Raw genomic sequence first — 18,897 nt, 5'->3', positions numbered from 1 at the left:
GAGTATATGCCATATGTATAACTCTGAAGTACATGCTGTCAACCATCACTCTCTGCCAGAGTATGAAGATATGCGACTAGATACTGGCACAATAGGTGCATGATAGAGATAGGTGAGGAAGAGATCAATCCCTTCTTCGTCTAGTGTAGCATATGAGTGGAGAAAAGTTGAGGAAGAAAACCTTGCATGCATGAGGAACCTAGAATCCACGAGGTAAACTTTTTTCAAAAATTATATAAATTATTGAGAATAATAAATAAAGTCTAATTTTAAAAAATAATAATAATAATTAAGTCTTTTTACAAAGCTATTGATATGATTTATATAATCACTGGATCCTAAACCTTTGGTCTTTTTTTCGGAGGATGACCCGAAGCTTTGTAATTTTTTGTCCAAAATGAATATATCTCTTAATTTTTGAAAAAAATAAAAAATAAAAAATTATGAAATACTAAAATTAATAATTTATTAAAAATAGCAGAGATGTCTAATCTTACCTAAACTCTTTTAGAGTAACTAAAAACAGGTTTTGGTATATAAAAATAAAAAATAAATAAATAAATAAATAAAAATTTAAAAAAAAAAAAAAGAAAAGAAAGAAAGAAAGGTTTTAAGCTATCTAGGAGTCTTCAAGCCCTACCACAACTAAAGATAGAAAAAAAAAACATGATTTATAAAAAGGTGGCAAATTTTTGATTAAAACTCAAATTTAGAATCTAAAACAATTAAATCTTGTGAAACTTCAGGGGGCAATAGTCATCAGCATTGGCTAGGGAGCTCATATATAGATAGGTTTTCAGTGATATATACATGTGAAAGGAAAACTACTCATGAAATTATGGCTGTCTAAAATTGCCATGCATATTGGATTTGGATTGAACTTTCTAACTCAATTTCTCTCAATCTTGGCCTACGTATAAAGAGGAACATCACCAAAGGTGGAACATCAGACATTTTTTTACATCACACTCCTGCACTTATTAAGTGGGCCAGAATGTCGAAATCAATGGACAACCGAAAGGCTTTTTTTTTTTTTTTTTTTTTTTTAAATGTAAAGGTGTGGAGCAATGAATGATAACACCTTTTGCTCGCCAGGATTTTGGAGGCACGGGAAATTTTGGAAGGAAGGGTACGGGCAAGTTTTCATTTAGAGACTGGCTGGAGAGTTGACTGGGATGAGGAATGGCGTCAATTGAATAGAGTGCCTTGCATGGCAGGGATAAAAGTAACTTTGACAAGGAAGATGCCAAATATCAAAGAGTTGATTGCATGATGGGTAACCCACCATGAATGTACCAAGTAAACTCTCTTGGGTCCATCATAAATGCCTATGGCTTGTCTATGTTGTCCCTCCATTTTTTTCAGTCATTTTTGGAGTTGAGCTCAAAACTAAACCCTATCCAAAGCTCAAGTGAACCCACGAAAGGAGACAGTGGGATAATGATGCCCACAGTTGAAACCTTCTTAAGTCCTACAGTGATGTTTATTTGTCATCCAACCAATTCATAAGGCCACAAAGACCACAAAGACATGGACAAAGGTAAAACACAAATATAAGCTTGATCCAAAACACCCTCTATGGCTTCAATCCCATCCAAGGTAAGAATTTATTGCTAGTTATGAGACAACTTTTTTAACTCCAAGCACATCCGAAATTGTGGCACAACTTTGTCTAAAACCGTAACTTTGAATTCTCCTTTGGATTGTGTGTTTACGTTTAGGATGTAATATATTTTGGATGGGTCTCGAGTCTATGTATACAACCCTAGCCCTAAATTCTCATGTGTTGGTGATAGATATTTGATTATTCTTATTTTAAGTTGTTTTGATGCCCTAATTTGTGTTTTCTGCATTTTGTATTTTGAGATTGTGTAGCCTAACCTTTTCCCTTTCACAAAATTCTCTTTTGGTTGTAATTTTTACTATCACTTGATGCAGGCAAGTGATAGGTTTAATATCAATTCCTAGCTTGAGCATCTCCAAGCTAAATATGTTGGAACAGGACACGCCTACTTGAACAGATTGCAAGTCCCCAAACCTTTAGAAACATTGGTCTCTTATTTTTTTTTCCAATCAAATCAAAAGGGCTATCATGTTGAACTTTATCAATTCTTATTTCTTGATGTTTTTGGATGTCTAGTGAGTGGGCAGTGAATATCCAACGTGATAGCTACGCGTCTTATATTGGTCACTACCCCATCTTGGCCTACTTTGCTATTACGGAAAATGAATCAATAGGGAGAGAGCGCTACAATTTTATGCAAGTATGCTCTAGCAGATGAATTTTTTAGAATTGACATGTCATATCTATTACTACCCTTGTCAATTATGTTATCTAATTATTATTATTGTTGTTGTTAAGCTACACAAACCTTTTTGTGTTGTTCATTACGAAGTCTTCCTTGCCACATGATTTACCTTTACCTCCATGCACATTCCTCACAGCATGGTGCTCGGTTAGTTCTAGGCATGTGCATGCCTCCATTTGACTATGCATGGTCAAGTTAGCATGGTTCTTTTACATCATATTGATTTTTCTTGGTCAAGTTAGCTTTGATGTCTCTGTGAACAATTTTCAATCTTGATTCTTCATGGAGATATGCCAAACCTCCAGTGATCCCAACACATCTCATGCCTTGTTGGTTGATCCAAATTCAGCTGATATTCTTCCGGGCCTATACATATCCAAAAAACAAAATTAGGCATACTTTTATGCACTTTATTCACACAGCATACACATCATGACACCAATGATAAAGGTGGTGAAACAAATCATACCAAACAGAGCACGGGCAAGACTGTTATTTTCCATATACTCATATATACCATGTGTTGTATCATTTTGGAGTCCATTTGACATGCCTTCCAAAATTGATTTTCTGGAAATGGTTTTTTTTTCTGGTAAAAGGCACAGGGCCTGGAATTCATTCATATATGTATTCTAGGCTCTGTGCCTTTTACCAAAAAAAAAAAAAAACCATCTTCAAGTGCCTAATGTAAATTCCTTCCATATGCTGGTGTGGCACGTATATGGGGGATCCAGGACATTCATCTGATGATCCCCTCAATGCATGTGTCTCATCCTAAAAGTTAAGCAGGTTCACTCATCAGGTGAGAGGCACATGCAGATTGAATGTAGACCATTGGTCTTCATGGAGCACTAGCTTGAAATCTCTCTAAACACCAGCGTAGAGTGACCCAGTGAGTGGAGCGATGAAGAAGAAGAAGAGGGAGCGACCCTCACATTCCTTCAGGTACTGTCCCCTTCGTAAAGCTAGATCTCCGGATGCCTTTAGGCTCCATCCTCTCCATCGACCCAGATCCCCTTCCATCTCCAGTCGCGGACTCAATTGACAGGGCTCCACCGACCATCGGCCTCGCCCTAAGAGTAGTAGAGATCATCATTACGCAAGGGAGGTCTCTCCAGGGTGGGAAAAGGTGCGAAGTAAATGGAAGATTCCCGGTAAGGTCTTCCCCACTTCCCATAGAAACTTCAAAGGTACGCCAGGACGCTCCTCAAATCGAAATGATGCCAGGGAGAAGGGAGGTTTCTCAGTCTTCATAGAAAATCTACCTTTTGAATGTACCCGTGAAGATATCTCAGCCATCTTTGCCAAATACGGGAAGGTAATGGCAGTCCACCAACCCACTTTCCCTAATTCCCTCAAACCTAGAGGTTTCGTATTCGTCCGGTTCCTCTACAAAGACGAAGCAAGAGCTGCCATTGGGGTCCTCAATGGTAAAAGGATTGATGGTAGAGTGGTTACGGTCCAATTTGTAGTCCCAAAACCCTGCAGCTCAATGACAAAACATCCTCCCCCCCCCCCCCCCAAAACCTTACGAACCGCCCTCCTAACCCTCCCCCAAACCCCCAACCCAGATCTTACAAGGACACTTTCAACTTCGTTCACCCTCCCCAACCCTCCTATCATCTTGAAACAGAGCGTGCCACGATGACGGTAGATAGAGCTTCAGTCACAAACAGAAGAAACAAACTGGCCTTAGCTCTCATTGGCTACGCCTGCCACCAGCATATCTCCATTATCCACCTCATTCGTACCCTAAGGAACTTCAGGTTTGTAGCCTCCTCAGAGGATGTCACGAGGATAGCTCCTCTTGCATTTCTCCTCCACTTCAGAAGCAGGGAGGATCTGAATGATTTTGCTGCTGACTCAACCCTCCACTCAGCCATGGGTTTGGATTGCATTGAACCTTGGCATCCGAATACTGTTATTGGACATGGAGGTTTGTGGATTCGCTTGTATAGAATCCCTTCCCACGCATGGTTTGAATCAGTTATAGTCGATATCGGACAACACTTCGGGACCGTAGTAGATATTGACTCATCCACAAGGTATGGTATTTTTCAAGTTTTTGCAAGAATCAAGATCCACATCAAACCAAGGAGAGATATGTTTAACATAGTCAAGCTAAAGGTGGGTAGTGAATCCTATTCCATCCACACATTGTTTGAGAATCCTACGGGGACCATTCCTTCATTCTCCCACTCTCTAAGTCTGAAGGCTTCTTCGAAAGATAAAGAGCAAGGCACCAAGCAATGGGTCCTCTCGTCTTTCTACCATTCCTTGGACGGTATTCAAGAGCACCAGTCACCTGCTCGCTGAAATTCCTTAGTTAACCCCCCGGATCTTCCGCTCTAAATTTGCACTGTTCTTGCTCGAGAACAAGGTGCTATGAACCCTATCGAGGCTAACTCATCTCACCGGCAGGGCTCCCACACTACGCCAAAATTGTAAAAAAAGGACGGTCCAAAACCGTCTCAAATGAGCAAAAAGGACGGTCATGGACCGTCGCAAGGGCCGTCAAATTTTGACGTGTCGAATTACTTAAAGGACGGTCGAAAACCGTCATTTTTATTGACGAAAAAAAGACGGTCATAGACCGTCCTAAAAAAGGACGGTCGTGAACCGTCCTTTTTGGACCGTCTCTTATGATCCTTTAAAGGACGGCCATCGACCGTCCTTTAAAAGGACGGCCATAGACCGTCCTTAAAAAAGACCGTCGACGACCGTCTTTGATAAGCTTTCAAAGGACGGCCATAGACTGTCCTTTAAAAGGACGGTCATGGGCTGTCCTTAAAAAGGACTGTCATGGACCGTCTCTTACATGGCCCATTTCTTATAAGCCTTCAAAGGACAGCCATAGACCGTCCTTTATAAAAGTGTCAATATATATATTTCATCGTATTCTTCCTGATATACACCTGTTATATAATATATTTCATCATATTCACATTCACATTCATCTAAACAACCCAAACTACTTAAATCCAACATAAACTACATCCATCCATACACAAGCAATCTTATCCACACTACATTTTTCTATTTTTCAAAAGAATGAGCTTGGACTCCGAAAAGTATCAGCTCTAGCACTCGTACTTTCAGCCCAAACCCTAACCAAGGACTCCAAAATTACCAAGTACTCATAAACATTCATTGCAAGCATTTTCTGTCTATGTGCCACACCTCAGATTGCATATGGTCATGGTTCAAATGTAAAATGGTAACACAAAAACAAAAAATTAACATCACTATCATACATGGAATTTGAGAGAAGCAAATGCATTGCCATGAATTTGAGACCATCCAAGGGCTAAAGCAAGCTTCAACAATAACCAAGTGTTTCAAATAAATGCAGTTTTTTCATATTAAGATGGGGAACATGTATACCATAGGAGATGAAACGAGAAGAATAGCTCCCTCAAACGCCACAACCCTGCGTTACAGGTGATCTCCACCTGGTAGTCTCAGTAGGCTCCCTATTGCTAAGATTCTGCAAGAAAGAAGAAGAAGAAGAAGAAGAATGAGAAGATACTTGTTAATAATTTCAGTCACTAAAAAGGAAAAAAATAAAATAGCCAAGCTAATATGATGCGTATGCATTTATCAACTTAAGGACTCAATGGCGAATGTCAATAGATTGAGACAATACAACATTAAACAAGGTATTTCAATCTTACAAACAATGAACTCATACGTAAAAAAGGGTCATCATCAAATACATGTAAGAGATGACAATGCATGAAATGGAAATATGTTGTGCATTACATGGAACTCTAGTGCCTAGGGGAGTGAGTTTATATACAATTAGTAAGCAAAGGATTCTAATGAACATATCCAATAAATGAGAACTGAGAAAATGAAAGTCACCAAGGGGAAAAAAAAAAAAAAAAAGGCTAAATTCATACATTTTGGCATAGTTCCCATGGAGACAAGTCCTGTACAGGCCTGGCCTGACAGTCCAAACTTGGTCTGCTTTAAGCTTGCAGGTCAAACACAGGCCTATGTTTAAGTCCACCAAATGAATGGGACAGGCCAGTCCAAGTTTGATGGGGGTGCTTGGTGCTTAGATGGGGGTGCTTGGTGCTCGTAAAATCTCTTCTTAGTGGTAGGGCTATCAATAGGACACACTCATGGTTGGTTTCAACTGGATTTTAATTGGTCAGGCTAAGCTTGTCAGGCCAGCCCTGTTCATAAGAAATTTTAGAATCACGTGGGCAAACCCACTCCAACAACTGCAAAAGAAAATTATTGTGCCCAAATTTTCAGTTATGTACATGTACATCACCATCTCATAAAAGCATAGTTGAAGAATTTACCATCAGGATCAGCCACCCTTGCCATCGAAAGTGCATTGAAAGTGCCCATATCCACACCATTCATTTATTTTTCATAGAAGGGTAAGAATAAGAATTGTTCAATACTTGTTGATTGTCTGTCTTTTTCTTTTTATAGATTACTAATTAATCTGATTAACCAAACACTATTAGCCGGTAATCATTCATTCACTGTTGAAAAGAAACAGAAAGATTAGAAAATGAAAATAAAAGGGGAAAAAAAGTACGTTTGTCAACGACAGTCAAGGCATAGGCCTTGACCAATATATATATATATATATATATACATACAGGAAAAAGAAGAAGAAAGAGCTAGAAAATAGACTAACAGAATCCAGCAGGATGTTTGGAAAGGATGCCAAAACCCTAGGCTGGTTAGCCATGAATGATATTCATGCCTCAGCTTGAAAGTTGTTGGGAGGGTCAGATAGAAGAAGTCAATACATTTATTTTAAGATTTCCAAAAGTTCAACACATCCAGGCCTTTAATATCAATCAAAAAGAAAATATAAACATGGGCATTGTATTTAGAGACATGGCAAAGCTTCATCTCTGATGTGGAGATCAAATGGCTATCTTCTAGACTCATAAATAAAGATAACTCCACAAAACAATGACTATAAGAAGAACAGAATCCCAGTAATTACATTATTTGGTGAACAAAAATGAGTTTTCTCATCCACAATAGCATGATATAGGAATCGGATATACGCCTTACCTGCTTCTAATGAAATCTACTTTTCAATGTTCTTAAAAGCTAGAGACAATTCACACTGAGTACTAATAGTTCATGTTGCAGAATTTAAAAAGATGATGATGATGCATACTCACAGGACATGAAGGAGAGATGTATGGACATACCTAGAGAAAAAGATATTCCTACAGTAGAGAAAATTAAAAAAGATGCCCCCATGATCATATATAGAATAACCCCAAAGGCTGCAAGAAAATATGACAGTGACAGCCAAGAATAGAATGCAAAGTTTAAATTACATGAGCCTTCACATTATTGCAGGACTTAATTAGTCCCTTTCATTCCCACTCAACTGCACATGGTTTATGGATGGTTCATTCCCACTATAGGGGTCTATTTTTGGATGATTGGGTTGGCATACCTCAGCCATGTTGAATGATTGCAGTTGGCATACCTCAGCCATGTGTATGGTGGATGCATTTTTTAGTATGATCCTCCATACACAGCCAAAGTAACATATCATTCCTCATTGATATGAGTCACAATTTCAGCTTTTCTCATATTACTCCGTATTCCAAAACTCATAAAATGATTCAACCTCAAAGTTCCTATTGTTCCTTAAATTCCTATTGTTTCCTCTCATGAGGCACACTTGACTTTCGGATCCACCTCATTTTCACTATCATGTTTTAAAATGAGATAGGAAAAGGATGGATGGGGTGAATTTATAACAAACATAGTGTGGCCCCACTTAACTTTCCTGGAGTGTGTGTACTAACAAGCTAACCAAAAAAAAGCCTCAAATACAGATATGGCGTTGGAACGAATTACTGTCATTTCTTTGAAGTCTCTACATATTGTGATTCCTCAAATCCCCACCAGCGATGAAATCACCGCAATGCATTTCTTGGATGAGAAATTTCCTCTATAAGCAACATAACAAAAAGGTACCTTGCATCGTTGAGAAAAATATGAAAAGGCGTCTTCCTTCCATTTCTGGACAGATAGGTACTAGTATCCTCACCCATGAGGGGGACGTCCATTTGTAATAACCACCTTTATGTGAAAAGGATTCTACAAGGCACAAGGGTTCCGCTTGCAGTATGTACCACCTTATCATGCAGCAGAGAAAACTCAGTTTCCCATAGGAAAATCAATTCACTGTAGGATCCATCATCGTCATCAAGTTATGATCAGCAAGAATTGCCAAAACCAAAATTCATAACAAACATCCTTCAATACAATACCCAATCACGAACAAGAACAAAACCAAACACCACCCAAGAATGAAGATAACAGAATTCAAACACCAATTCATTCAAAGAAAAAAAAATACAATTGGAGCAACGAGGAATTCAATTTTAGAAGTCATAAGTTGAAAGAGAGGCTGCCCAAACGCTTGCTCGGTGTCAGAAAATGAAAATAAAAAAATCCAGTAGACTTTAATCCATGCTCCAAAAAAAAAAAAAAAAACAAAAAAAAAAAAAAAATAAATCAAAATACACACTGACTTTAATTTATACTTTTCAAAACCCAAAACAGCTTTTTCTCAACTCCAAGACTCCAAACAAAGAAAATAGAATTGCAAAAGAGCCTGCCCGGTTACTACCTCCTTCCTTGTAAGTATACATATATATGAATTCTTCCAAGGCATAGAATCAAATAGGTAGTGGGCGCAATAGCTGGGGCCCACATACAAACAACCAATGGCATGTGTTTCCAACCCCCCAAAAAAAGGAATAAAATGCCACGGAACATTAAAAAAAGCAACCAACTCAACAAACGCGCAATTAAAATAATTCAGCAATAGAAATTACAAAATAACCAAATACCAAACATCTAAAGAGCTGTTGTTAGACGAGTCCATGTACAAAGATAGATAACAAAGCATTCTAGATTCTAAACCGTTGGCCGAAACTAATCTGATACAACGTCTAACTAGAAGCTTGACAGATTCTTTTGAGAATCTTACGAATGATCTTTTCAGAAATGATAGTGGAACTATCAGATCAATGGTTTTTTTTCATTCGCCAGCTATGGTGGGGCCCACCGACAGGACCTTTTATGTTAGAAAACATTGGCCCCACATTCACGGAACCTCGGCCATTGACTAGGAACCGTATCCAAACTCGCGCCTTATTCTACCAAGAAAGATTTCACCATATGGGAACTACCCATGATACTTCCATGCCCAAACATGTTGTGCCTTTACAACTGACCACACCACATTTTTCATGCCTCCATATCCTGTACTTATTTCACAAACATTACAGTGGGCCCACCCGCTTCTGAAGGCAGGCCTGTGACAGAGTCCTGCATCAGAAAACACACCACAGAAGATAGGTGGGCACACTGTGATGTTTGTGATAAATCCACTTTGTCCCCTCATTTTGTCCCCTCAAACACACCGCGGTTGAGGGATTCACAGACGAGGGCGGAAACGTGGGGTTGATCGGTGAGGAGCTGGTCGACATTGACGGCCTTGAGGCCTTGAGACCTTCAAATGAAAAAAGAACTCGAGATAACCAAAAAAATTGGAAGAAAGAAAATGCTAAACCATGGAAAAATCAAATGGCTTATATGAAACCCTAAAAATCGCTGATCTCTGGGAAATTTACACCAAAACGTATAGATTTTCTTCTATTATGATAAATCATAGACAAAAAAAGAGGACGAATTTGAAACGAGGTACCTGAAAAATCTCTCGATCGCAAATTCCTGGCAGTGTAAATGAATGCTGTAAGAGGAACTCTAGCGGCTTTTGTTTGAATGAAGACAAGGCGTCCTCCGCACGAAAGATGGATATGGAAACCTCTTCTAAAACGAAACGTTACTTTCAAATCCGACAATTGTGAGTTTTCCATCATTTATAATATAAACTATGTTAACAACCATACATATAAGGAACCATTTACCAGATGATTATGATAGTCTTATATAGGAAAAGGGTACAAATATTAGCCATTTACAATTAGACCCATTATTTAGATGGCCTGGATAACACCATCTCATTACCACTATTGTTATGAATGAGTCATCACTATTTTACCTGAACTACAAAACTCACACAATGTCACTGTACAATAAAAACCATCCCGTTGAGATTTTGATCTGGTAGGCTCTATGGGCCCCACCATAATGTATATGTTTTATCCCCGCCGTCCATCCATTTCTCAATGTCATTTTAGGGTTGATCCGTGAAAATGAGCTTGATATAAATCTTAGGTAGTCCACACCACGGGAAAACAGTTGGGCAGCCAATATCATGAAATATCATGATATTTCATGATTAATAAGTCTAATTTAATATAGTGGACCTCACCACAGAAAACATTCCCACCATGGAAACTATCCTAAGGCCCACCATAATTTTTATTTGAAATCCAGCCTGTTCAAAAGTTAAAAAAAAACATGAAATAAGATAAAACACAAATATCAACTTGATCGAAAACTTACATGGTCCTTCAACAGTTTTTCATGGTGGGTGTCACTATCCCCACTGTTTTCTGTGCTGGGGTCCACTGGAGCTTTGGATTTATCCTTGGATATTGCCCAAAAATGATCTCTCCAAATGGATAGAAGGTGTGGATATAAAACATACATCATGGTGGGGCCAAAAATTGAGAGTTATATAAATATCAGGTGGACCACACCACATGAAAACAATAGTGATTGGATATCCATCATTAAAATCCTATGTAAGGCCCACTGTACTCTTTATTTGACATCCAATCTATTTATTAGGTCATTCAGGCTTAGATGAAGGGGAAAAACAAAAATCATCTTAATTCAAAACTTTTATGGCCCCCAAAATGTTTTAAATGGTTGACGGTCATTCAACACTATTTCTTGTAATGTGGTCCATTTCAAATTGGGATATGCCTCATTTTTGGTCTCATGCCATAAGATGATCTTTAAAAATAGATGGACGGCATGGATTAAACATATACATCATGGTTAGGCCCACACAGCACCAACCACAAGCTAATATTAGATGGTGTAGGGGAAGGAGCCAATTTATTCCCTTATTTGTGGTATGGTCCATTTAATCTTTGAATATGATTCATTTTTTGGAAAATTCTATAAAATGATTTTGAAAAATGGATGAACGGTGTGGGTTAATCTCAAAATTTTGGTAAATCCAAAACCCAAGTGGACCATGCCACACAAAACAGTGTCAAATAATGATTTCCACCGTTGATACCTTGGGCCCACATTAATGTTTATTTGTCATCCAACATGTTCATAATGTCAAAAAAATATGAATGAAGGGAAAACACAAACATCAGCCCAAATGTGGGTCACACCACATAATATAATGGAGGGGTTTCCTTAGAACATTCATAATCATATATTAGGCTTGCCTAAATGTGATTCACATATCCAACCCACTCATTATATGTGTCCCACTTGGATGAGGAGTCAGACCAATTTTCAATTGCATCCATGTCTATATTAACTTATAAACAGGTTGGATCTTAAATAAACATCGCGGTGGGCCCTAAGAAGGTTTCAATAGTGGTTGTCACTATCCCACTCTTTTCTATGGTGGGTCCACTTGAACTTTGGATCTGCCCCATCAGTCAGATGCACCATTCCATGGTGGGCCACGAGCTTAAAAATAAACTAATACATGACTTGGGTGGGTCACACCACATACTATATTTGAGAGGGTTACCCTCCCATTAAAACATTTCATAATTATTTATTGGCCCCACCTAGATGTGGTTTATAGATCCAGCCCATTCATTATGTGTGTCCCACTTGGATGAGGAGTCAAACCAAGTTTCATACACATCCAATACTCATGTGGGCCCCACCAAATGCTTTTATATGTGGGGCACACACAGATTAACCTCATGGGAAGTTCCCATGAGGTGACCTTATAGTGCCATTTCACTATTTAGGTAACTCCTTCATGGGTGTTACTCTAACCGTGTAGGGCCCACCTTGATATATTTTATGTATATTGACACCGACAATATATTTTTCCATCGTATTTTAGGATGTGATTTCAAATCATAAGAACTCAATAATTTCAGGTGGGTCATACCAATCAAAACAATGATGAATGACTATTAAAAACCTTTTGAAGGCCACAAAAGTTTTGGATCAATTTGATCTTTGTAGTTTACCTTCATCTAGATCTTCTTTACATTATGATCAATAAGTTAGATTGCAAATAAACATTACTAAAACCTTACGATGGGCTCTTTATAAATTTTAATGGCGAGGTACTATATTTTCATTCTTTCCAGTTGTGTGGCCCACTTAAGATTTAAATCTGCACAATTTTTTATACCCGGCCCAAAAATGGGTTGGAGAAACATAGGGGCGGCAAGGATATACAACACATCATCAAAATCTCACTTTTGTTATCTAACTTTTCAATTTTTTTTCAAAATAAAAAATCTAGTTTGCTTTTTTAAAATATATATTTTTTTACAATTTGTCAATTTTTTCACAATTTTGTTTAATTTCTTAAATTTTCTTTTTCAAAATATCATTTTTTTAATCTCACTTTTGTTATATAACTTCTCAATTTTTCTTGTCAAAATGCAAAATCTAGTTTTCTTTAAAAATATATATATATATGTTTTTCAATTTGTCAAAAATTTTCACAATTTTATTTAATTTTTTAAATTTTCTTTTTCAAAATATCATTTTTTTATCGAAATCTCACTTTTGTTATCTAACTTTCCAATTTTTCTTGTTGAAATACAAAATCTAGTTTCTTTTTTAAAAAATATATATTTTTTTACAATTTGTCAATTTTTTCATAATTTTGTTTAATTTCTTAAATTTTCTTTTTCAAAATATCATTTTTAAATCTCACTTTTGTTATATAACTTTTCAATCTTTCTTGTCAAAATGCAAAATCTAGTTTTCTTTTTTAAAAAATATATTTTTTTTCAATTTGTCATTTTTTTCACAATTTTATTTAATTTTTTAAATTTTCTTTTTCAAAATATCCATTTTTTATCGAAATCTTTTTTTTTTCAAAATTATCAATAGTTCTTTTTTCATAAATTTAAATTTTTCTTAAACATTGTTAATTAATTTTCTAAGCTTCTCAACTATTTTTTTTTTTAATTCATAAATTTTTTGAGGAGCATTAATAGAGATGGTCCTTGGCAGTCTTTATTGGAGATGGTTTGTGACAGTCTTTAAAAGAGACGGTCTTTGACAGTCTCAGCTTTGACAGGGATATAAGACGGTTGAGGACCGTCTCTAATAGAGACGGTCTGTGGCCGTCTTTAATAAAGACGGTCTTTGACAGTCTCTAATAGAGACGGTCTTTGACAAAGTTATAAGACGGCTAAGGACCGTCTCTAATAGAGACGGTCGTTGACCGTCTCACAGTTCAAGTAAAAGACGGTCAATGACCGTCTTTAATGCAGACGGCCAATGACCGTCTCTAATGACCGCATATAAGACGGTCTTCGACTGTCTTAAATGTTTTGTGGACGTTTAATATTTTAAGACAATATTAGGGACGGTCAATAGCCGTCTAAAATTTTAGAGACGGTTTACAACCGTCTCTAAACCGTCTTTAAACCAAAGAATTTTAGAGACGGTCCAGAACCGTCTCAAAATCCGTCCTTTTTTTTCATTTTTCACGTAGTGCCAATTCACATCCATGGATCATCTCCAAGCCTCAGTCCCACATTCCTCTGCATCTTCCCCTGGAGGTTCCTTCGTTCCAGCCACACCCTTCTCACCCCGCCCTCTAGCCGTTGCCTCCCCGTTCAGTGGGAATCATCCTCAGCTGAGTCACAGAAATCATATTCTCATCAGTCTATCCCACATACAAGATCTCTCCCCAGCCAGTAACCATCATTCCTCTGGGACACATGCAGTTTTGAATGAAGCCCTACCCTTTAGCCATCAAGGCTCAGTGGATTTACCAACCCAATCTAAGGCCCGGGTCTCTTCCCACAGCCAGATCTATCAGGAAGTAGCTCAAACCAGACCTCCCAAGCTTATTACGTACCACAGGAGATATCTCTCCCGATCTGAGGGTACTGAACCTCGAAACCAAGACACTTTTCTCCATGCAACTAGCGAGATGTCAGCCAAGAAGGAACCCAGGAGCATGGGAAGCTCGTTCAACATTGATCATCTGCACGTTGACCTCTCTCTATTCTTCACGTGGCCATCAGCTTGGCCCCCAGGGGGTCCGATCAGTCAACTTCCTCCTGATTCTGATTCTGATTCAGCGAATTCAGATGATAGCCCATCCTAGAGAGACATTGTAGAGAGCAAGGGGAGGAGAAAGAAGGCAGGGAATCCTATTCTCATCGAACCTACCCTCTAGACCTATGTCAGTCCAAGGAGGTTCACCGCTCGTAGCAAGAACAGCAGGGCCATATTCTCAAGTAGCGTCTCTGATGGATAGAATTCTTCTTTGGAACATGAGGGGAATTGGGAATTCTCCCTCGATCAGACATGCAAAGAGACTCATTAATCTGTATAAACCTGCGATTGTTATTTTACTCAAGCCAATGCTTGATGACTCTAAAAGAGTGAAGATTGGTCTCAAGTTGGGATTTCACTGTTCTCTGTCCAATACAGCCACTGGTGGGAAAATTTGGATCTTCCACCACTCATTCATATCCATGGACTCCTTCTGGTAATGCTTTCACTTAGTGTAACAATTGGTCTGGGAATTCCAAAAAATGGGCTAGGTTGGATAGAGCCCTCTACTCGGATGCCTGGTTCATCTCTTCTCTTCATTTCACGTTACTCATTTGTCCTGTCTCAACTCAGACCACTCCCCGCTCCTCCTTTCTACTTTGGCAACCTCCCCATCCTCCCCTCGCCCGTTCAGATTTCAAACGATGTGGACTCTCCATTATGGATTCAAGTCAATCGTCCCCTCCGCTTGGGAGTCTAACGTGTTCATCAACCCGATGATCCACCTCCTGGCCAAGATGCAGAAAACCAAAACAGCTTTGAAGAGCTGGAACAAGGAGGTTTTTGGTAATATTTTCAGCCAAATCAAGCTGGCCACAGATCGGGTCGATCAGTTGGAACAGGAATCGATGCTCAGCTCCTCTCCCCTCATTCAGTCTCAGTTAGAAGCTCAAAAAAAGGACCTCCTCCACTTGGAAAACATGGAAGAAATCTTCTAGAAGCAAAAATCCAGGAACAGGTGGCTCAAGGAAGGCGACAGGAACTCAAAATTCTTTCACGCCTCTGCTAACAACAGGTTCAAGATTGCTCAAATTAGAGAAATTTGGCTCCCTAGTGGAGCTAAAAATCAGTGACTGTGACAGCATCAAAGAGGCAGCTGCCAACTTCTTCAAGCACCAATATGCCTCCCATCTGGTTTCTCCTTTTGACAACTTCAATAGAGTGATTCCAGAGCTCGTTACCCAGGTTGACAATGATTTTCTTATGACCCTTCCCACCCTAGAGGAGGTCCATTCTGCGGTTTCAGCTTTACCTCTGGGCGGGGCCTCAGGCTCGGATGGATTCTCGAGAGCATTCTTTGCTGCTTGCCAGGATATTGTGGGCGCAAATCTTCACTGGGCCATCAAATTCCTGTTCCAGGGAGGTACGATTCCTAGAGCGTTCTCTGCCTCTCTTCTTTGTTTAATTCCTAAGAAATCGGCGCCCAAAACTTTTATAGATTTTCGCCCGATTAGTTTATGTAATTGCGTCTACAAGGTTTTTTCCAAGGTAATTGCAGCTAGGTTGAATTCCCTTCTCCCCAAGCCTATCTCAGAAGAGCAGATGGCCTTCGTCCAAGGGAGATCCACTGTTGACAGTATATCTTTAGTGCAAGAATTCCTTTGCGACATAAACAAGAAAGTCAGGGGAAGTAACATATTATTCAAGATTGATCTAAAGAAGGCGTATGACAGTATTAACTAGTCCTACCTAAAAGCAGTTCTTCTTAGCTTCGGTTTCTGTGAGCCTTGGATCTCCATGATGGAGAAATGTTGGTTGGGGCCTTGGTTCTCGGTGTTGGTTAATGGAGAATCCTTGGGCTTCTTCAAATCAGAGAGAGGCCTTTGCCAGGGGGACCCTCTGTCCCCAAGTCTCTTCATTTTGGCATGGAAGTTCTTAGTAGCGAATTGAAATCTCTGTTCCAATCTGACCCCGGTCTAGTTTATAAGACCAACCGTTGTAGTTTGGCAATCTCGCATCTCCTTTTCACTGATGATATAACCGTTTTCTCCCCAACGGGTCTTCTTCCTCTATCAGGATTTTAAGGAGATTCCTTCACTCCTTCATGGACGTTTTTGGGCTCAAAATCAATTCCGTCAAAAGTTCCTTCATTGTTTACTCTAAGATGCCTATCAACAAGATTCGACGTATCGAAAGGAGGCAGGTTTCTTGCGATCTTCCCCGCCGTTCCTCTACCTCGGAGTCCCCCTATCCAAAGGGTGAATCCAAGCATTTAACTTCCAGCCATTAGTTGACAAAATTCTTGACCATATCTCCGGGTAGAAAGTGCGCTTCCTCAATCAGGCTACCAGGGTTGTTCTAATCAAACATGTCCTCTCGAGCATTCCGCTTCATTCCCTAGCGGCAGTCGATATCCCGAAGAAGACAATTTCTTCCCTCGAGAAAGGGTTCGTCGACTTCTTTTGGGGATGATCTAAAGGAAAAAAGAATCTTCATTAGGTGAGTTGGAAGACTATTGCGGGCCCTTCTAAAGGAGGGTTGGGCATCAAAGCTTTAAGAGACATCTCCATAGCCCTCAAGTTAAAGAAAGCCTGGACTATCTCCTCTGATCACCACAGTAGTTTATGGGCTAAATTCATAAGAGCTAAATACGATGCCACGCTGCCTTGGGGCCTAGCTGCTCGGCGCCATTCCGACTCCCCGTCGTGGACTCAGGTGAGGAAACTCATCGACCTCCTAGCTGCTAATTGTCGACTATTGTTGGGTAATGGGAACAGCAACTTCTAAGAAGTGGACTGGACGGGCCTGGGCCCTCTCAAAGGCTACCTTCTTAGCAACCTTTCTCCTCAATCCCAAAATCTGAAGATTAATGAGGTCATTGGAACTGAGGGTCTGCTCCATAATAACTCCTTCCATGCCTCCCTGCTAGATTCTGTTCGCCACCTCATCAGTTCAGAAGGCCTATCCCTTCGCTAGGGAGAGGACCGCCTCATTTGGACTCGAGAAAGGTCGGGCCATTTTTCAACCAAATCTGCCTAGCAGGTCATCAGATCCCATCATCAGCAGCAATTCTGGGCTTCATGGACTTGGCACTCTCATCTCCCTCCTAAAATTGCCATCTTCTCATGGAAAATCCTTTATAAGGTAGTCCTAGTTGATATTAGCGTGAAGAAGAACGGTATTCAGATGGCTGCCTCCTGTTTTTGCTGTAAGGATCATAGTCGTAACGAGGAATCCCTCGACCTCTTCATTCATAGTGAGATAGCATCGGCTCTATGGTCTTATTTCTCATCCATTCTCTCGGTCCATTTACTCCCTAACCAATCAGTAGGTGGCCGACTCTTGCAATGGTGGGTTATTGCGAAGGAATCGTCCCCTCTGGGTCTGCTAAGAGGGATCACTCCAGCCCTCATCCTCTGGAAAATCTGGATAGCGAGGAATGAACAGCGCTTCGACAACCGTCAGATTAGGATTCAACACTCCATCAATTAGGTTCGTTCGTGGCTCATCCGTCTGTACAAAGATTTCCCCCTCCCGCCATGTAAATCCTATAGTGATAGCGAGGTGGTAGTTGATCTGGGCATTCCTCGGTTGGTTATTCCTCCTCCCAAGCTGTCTGTGGTGAAATGGTCTTGCCCATCGAGGGGATGGGTTAAACTGAATGTTGATGGATCTTCCAGAGGTAACCTAGGTTTATCTGGAAGTGGTGGGGTCTGTAGAAATGAGAAGGGCAATTTCCTCTTTGCATTTGCTAGGGGATACGGAGTGGGGACTAATTTCATGGCTGAAGTCTAGGCTGTCGTCGATGGATTAAAGCATTGCAAGGAATCAGGCTTCACTAACGTAGAGGTGGAAAGTGACTCCATCTCTATCGTGGATCTATTCTCTAATAGAGGGACTGTCCCTTGGATCGCCTTCTACTGGAAAAACCAATTCGATAATCTTTGGGGAACTCTTTCAATTTCTGTTAAATATATTCCTTGGCAATCAAATGCAGCGGTAGATAGCCTGGCCAGATGGGGTAGCCTAAATCAGCAGAATCGGTTGTTCCAATCTTCTACGGATCTTCCCCGCATCACTCATAGGGAGCTGGTTCTCGATAAAGCTGGCTTGGGGGCGCTTCGCTTCTCGTAGCCTCCATTTCCTCCTTCTGTCTGTCAGTCTGCTTATTTCCTTTTGTATAGCTCTTTATGATAGGCAGGCTCAGTCCCTTTTCTCTGGGCCTCCTCGAAATTGTTAATGCTCATTTTGCTATCAAATAGATTCAGGGTCGTCAGTTGGCCGTTTTTTGAAAAAGAAAAAAGAAAAAAAGAGGACGAGCAAAATGGTATGGTCTTTGTTCAATTGTAACATACCTCTGGCAATTGAACTGAGGGCAATAAGAATTGTTGACTGATCAAAAAGTGAATTACTGTCTCAACTGAAG

At 39.7% G+C, this 18,897-nt stretch overlaps 1 long non-coding RNA gene across 1 annotated transcript; it reads right to left on the bottom strand.

Annotated features, from left to right (window-relative positions):
* Window positions 1–5,560: 5,560 nt before the first annotated feature.
* LOC131249041 (uncharacterized) lies at window positions 5,561–9,855 on the bottom strand. Its single transcript, XR_009172656.1, has 2 exons — window positions 8,286–9,855; window positions 5,561–5,796 (listed from the first exon to the last, which is right to left on the bottom strand). It is a non-coding gene; the product is annotated as an uncharacterized LOC131249041 (long non-coding RNA).
* Between the last annotated feature and the right edge of the window lie 9,042 nt (window positions 9,856–18,897).

Source organism: Magnolia sinica, chromosome 6 (genome assembly GCF_029962835.1).
Source record: "Magnolia sinica isolate HGM2019 chromosome 6, MsV1, whole genome shotgun sequence".
Classification (NCBI taxonomy): domain Eukaryota; kingdom Viridiplantae; phylum Streptophyta; class Magnoliopsida; order Magnoliales; family Magnoliaceae; genus Magnolia; species Magnolia sinica.
This window is presented reverse-complemented; position numbering and strand designations above follow the sequence as displayed.